Source organism: Mesocricetus auratus, unplaced genomic scaffold (assembly GCF_017639785.1).
Source record: "Mesocricetus auratus isolate SY011 unplaced genomic scaffold, BCM_Maur_2.0 Super-Scaffold_100023, whole genome shotgun sequence".
Classification (NCBI taxonomy): Eukaryota; Metazoa; Chordata; class Mammalia; order Rodentia; family Cricetidae; genus Mesocricetus; species Mesocricetus auratus.
Genome location: NW_024429204.1, coordinates 24,610,460 through 24,615,951, shown reverse-complemented (window position 1 = coordinate 24,615,951; position 5,492 = coordinate 24,610,460).

Here is a 5,492-nt window from a genome sequence, read left to right as displayed (position 1 = left end):
CACAAATTAGCAAGGCTGGGGTCATAAGGTGAGAACTTCCTGCTTTGGCTAGACATTGGCTTTGCAAAGAGATAGAACAATGCCAGCATGGCTTTCCATTACCGGAAGTGGTATGAAAAAGAAAGCTGGAGGCCCTAAATAAAGGTTTTATGATGAGATGGATGGGAAATAGGTTTTAGACCACCTGGGCTTACATCACGTCCATGGACAGACATTGCTTTCTTTGTCTGTCTGGTCTTCATTCTGGCCCCATTCACCCTCAGCACCTACAGCGCTTAACTTATTCTGCCAAACTGATTTTTTAAAATTGTGGAAATTCTTCACCCATCTCAAGGCCAGAGTTTCTCCAGTCATAGACTTTCTTCATTCTTGTGAACAGAACAGAACGCACAGTGTGTGTGTGTGTGTGTGTGTGAGAGAGAGAGAGAGAGAGAGAGAGAGAGAGAGAAGGGGAGGGGGAATCTACTTTGCCAGAGGTGATAAACTCCAATGAGGTCTTTCATCCCCTTTTCAGGAAGCTGGCTGAGGGCCACCGTGGCCCATTGCAGTCCTGCCTTTAAACCTGAAAACCCCAGCTTCCCGAGGGAGCCAGAAGGGGCTGGCTCTTGGCAAGCAGAGTTCCCGAGCAGCAAAAATAACCTCTTTCCCCTTAGCAGTCTCCTGCTTTATTAACGAAACTGCTCTGCAGCCCGGTCAGGCATTTCATGGTGAGTGTAGGGTGAAAGCGATTTGGCAGGTTCCATTCCCAGCGTGATCCGGAAGAGAGACAAGGGGCTGTTGAACACAAGCAGCCCTGGATGCCTTCCTAAACCAACAGGAATCAGCCTCTTTGACAGTGGGGTGTGCTCACAGATGGGGATTTCTTCAAAGGGAACGGAGGCCGAGGGAACAAAGAAGGTGCTGAAGATCCCATATGGACATGATTCTAATGAAGCACCCCTCCCCAGTCTCCTCTACCCCCTACGAGGACAGTTATACGGCACACAAAAGCAATCCTCCAATAGACATATATTCCTTTTTTTAATTTGATGACATTAGATGGAATTCCAAGCTGTGAGAGAACTTGATCAGATGGTCTCATCTCTCAGGGGGGAAATGACATGCCAGAACACAGCGTAACTTCCCAAATTTACTTAGTTACTGAAAACCCCGGCAGAAAGGCACTTGTTTTAGCATCAGATCCTGTGACACAAGAGCTAGTAGAAGATGATCAATAGCCATTTGTATGAACAGAAGTACTTCTCTGTGTGGCCCTCGGTGGATCTATAACCTTTTATGTATCTCTACCCAGGGAAAATGTGGAAGTGATAGTCACTATCCCATAGCTTCAATTGAGATTGAACCAGTAGGCCTGTGCTCCCCCAATACTATGTTCTTCAGTCCTTTGGCCTAGGTGGAGTTATACAAACTAGCATGACCATATAACCAGAGAAAAAGTAATTTTATGAACCCCTTAGCTAGTGCTTATTGTACTCCTATTCTTTCTGTGAAAGACTACATGTTGTGTATGGAAGCATCACCAATTAGCCAGAGGTTTCAATCACTATGAGGCAAAGAACCATCTGATTAAAGGCATCCATGCTGATTTCTGTGGGCGAGACCAAAAAAGCAAAAAACAAAACAAAATTCCCTGTGAAAATATGATTTCTGGTGCTTATTTGATCGACCATGGTAAGCATTTATTAAATACTATCAGCGTGATTTTCCCTATTCAGGGTTAGTACCAGCTATAGAATCCTACAAGGGGCTCTTCCTTTCTGTAGGACTAACCACTGCTATCCACGATCAACAGGGATGAGTGAAACTCTGAGATTCTTCAGTGTTTGGCAAGAACTCAACTATATGCTGTATGATTGAGCTGAAGGCATATATTCACCACCTTTTTTTCTATACAAGCCATTTATTTGAAATGCCAAATATATGTAGGATAAAGTCAGTGTTAATGTTTATCAGTAACAGTAGAAAAACGGAGCCAGTGAAAGTGTTTTCTACAACCTGCCTAACAAGCACTTTGTAAAACTTGTTACTCTTCATTAGTACATAGTGTTTTTTAAAGAAATATATAGTATTTTTATTTAGGTACCTCCAAACTTGAACTCGTCTGTGTGAAATATTGTAAACGATACATTTCTCTTTTGAGTCCATCACAGTTGTACAGAGGTTTTCACTGGTTCTATTCACCACCTTTTAGTTCTTCAAAATGGGACAAGTAAGGAAGTTGTTGTTTACAAACACACGTTTATCAAGCAATAGTTAAACTCCAGCACAATGCTAGTCGCAACGCAGATGTTGCCAAATGCTTCCTGTGTCTCCTAATCTTGAATATCAACTTGACTGGTGAAGGAGGCTCAGAGAAAGTTGTGGAAAGGGTGGGATGACCAGAGGATGGGGAGGATGCTGTCATCTGGACATGCCCTGGTCATCCTACTCATGAATTCACGGCAGTGGCTGCCTTTCTGTTTACTACCTGAAGACAGCTGGAATTCTGGCAGAGACAGTAGAAGTGCTCCTCTGGAAGTGGAAACCTGCTCAACGAGGGAAAATCTTATAGATCATCGAGAGGGCGGTGTATTAGTTACTTCTGTGGTCATTCTGCCCAAACACCTAATATGAGCAGTTTACCAGAGAACAGATTTACTTTGGTTCCTGGACCATCACTGTGGGACAAACCTGGTAGCAGTTGACTTCATAGTGATAGGAGTTTCAGGTTGCTTGCTTACAGCTTGGTGGCTCAGGAAGCTGAGAAGGGGGAATGCCCATGTTCGACCTGCTTTCTCCTTTTCCCTCCTTCATTTACTCTAAATTCCAAGTCCATGCAATGGAGCTAGTCACATTCAGAGCAGGGCTTTAGCCTCCTCAGTTAGGACTCCCTGGGAAATCCCTCTCAGAGGAACCCACAGGTATCAGTGCCCTAGGGATTTCTTTACTTTTAAATTATAGTTATTCTTTGTTTTTGAGAATTTCGTACAGATTGCTGATTCTGTTTAGTGGCATGTGTGTGTGTGTGTATGTGTGTGTGTGTGTGTGTGTGTGTGTGTGTGTTACGGCTTAAGATTTAGTGATGGATAACCCATCATGGAGCTCATCTCCAGGCAAGACTGATGCTTCTCCTTCAGTAGGACAACAATGATCAGCATGGCAATGTATCCCCAAAGATACAATAGTGGCACTTGTATCTTTGTGATAACTAACTATTGTCTAATTGGACTAAAGTCAACTCAATAAGAGGGGATTTTTGCCTGGTACTATAAACCTAGACAACTATATGTGACTAAAGAGGCCACAGATCCTAGAGGAGAAACTACAACTGCCAGTCACCCAAACTAGAATCATCTCACAGTGCACTCTCAATAGTTACCCTTATACCCATAGATAAGTGTAGTTTTCAACCCCTGTTATGGAAGCTTTGTTTTTGTTGTAGATAGTGTCAGCCACAGAAAACTACAACTGATCAAAATGTAGACCATGGGGTCCCAAGGCCCAGTTGATACATACCCAACACAACTCTCACATACAAGTCTCAAGGAACACCACAGAAGAGGAGCAAAAAGACTGTAGGAGCCCCAGGACCAGGACTTCTGCTGCCACGGTGTGTCTTTTATATATTGCAAGGAAGCTGCACCCATAAAATCTCAGTTGCTTCTTATATAGCTAAGACCCACCTGGTCAGGAAATAGAGTAACCATAGCGGCCTGGGCCCTCCTGCATCAATCAGCAACCAAAAGGAGTCCCCAGACATGCCCACTGGCCAATGTGATGGAAATACCTCATCCTCCGAGGTTCCTTTTCCTGAAATATGTCTAAATGTGCATTAGTTGCGCCAGAAGATTTCACTGCAATGATGCTTTCCTCATTAATTGCAGCTGATTCTTCAGCCCAGCTAACCAGCATCAGTTGTACCAGTAAATCAAATGTTTCGCTTCTCTGGAGTCTTAATCTAAATAACTCATGAACAGCCCTGCCAGAGTCTTTGCTTCCCCTCTGAAACTTCACACACCAGGCCGCTACTGTCTGCACTGATCTCAGCTTTACTTTCCAAGCTGCCACAAGGACTCACTAGACTTTTTCAGTTTAAAACTCCAGACTCTCTCCTCAAACCTGCCAAAAACCAAGGCCGGGCTTATTATAGCATCAGCCCCACTCTGTGGTGTCAACCTCTGGTACCAATCACTGTCATATCAATCAGGGAAGGGGGAGGACCACCTGCCTTACAGGTTACAGTCCATCATTGAGAGAAGCCAAGACAGGAACTCAAGGCAGGAATCTGGAGGCAGAAACTGAAATACAGACAAAGGAGGAATGCTACTTACTGGTTTTCTTTCCACCACTTTCTCAGGTTTCTGTTATAGAAATCAACCCCATCTTCCCAAAGACAGCATTGCTCACATTAGGCTGGGCCCTCCCATGTCAACCATTAATCAAGTAAATTGCCCCACATGAGATTCCCATAGACATGACCACAGGCCAATCTGATGAAGACAATTCTCCAATTATGGTACCTTGTTTCATGTTGAATATAGTATATGCCAAGTTGGATTATAATAATAATAATAATAATAATAATAATAATAATAATAATGATAACCTAACCACAACAGCTTGTTTGTGTGTTATGATGGGCACATGGATGCATGTGTGGAGATCAGAGGATGGCCTTGCATACCAGTTCTTATCTCTTTGTTTGTTCACTGTTGTGTAGGCCAGTATCTAGCCTGGGAGCTTCCATCTGGCCATAATGCATTCAGATTAAAGAAGGGTACCACCATGCTCAGTTTCATGTGAATACCAGGGATTAAAATTCTGGTCCTCACACTTACATGGCAAGCGTTCAATCCACTGGGCTATCTCCCTAGCACTCCACCTATAGTGCACAATTGCTCTTGCCATAATGCCAGATTGCAGTATTCTTGCTTCCAGGATGGAACAGATCCAGTGACAGATGTTCAGTGACCAAGAAACTGGCAACACTTAGACTTCCAGAACCCATCACACATCCGGGAAATCTCTCATCCAGGAGACTGTGGGAGCCTCTACACCTTGGCCCTCACATGTCCCTCTCAGTTCCCTGACCCTGTTTTTATAGAACAAAGGTATGCAATGCAGTCTTTGTTTGTTTGCACACACCGTGTCTCATACCACATGTGTGGTTCCCACCTTCTCACAGAAGTCAGTCAGCTCCCTGTTTTTCTCCATCAACGTAGTTCACAGGGAACATCAGTGAAGTTAGATAAACTCACGAAGCAAGGCCTTTACATGTGTTTTCCACAAAGACCACAGATGTGGGACCAAACACCTGAGGAGGAACTAACTATGTGGTGATAAATGATATCCAATAGTCCTTGTCTCTTTGCTGCTTGAGGGAGCCAGCCACAGAAAGGAGAATAAAACCTATTGGTCCTGAGTCCAGGTCCTCAGCACATGTGACACACCCTGTGGAAAATTACCTCATGTGAGTGGCATTTGGAAAGAAAGAACTAACATCCTTACCAAGC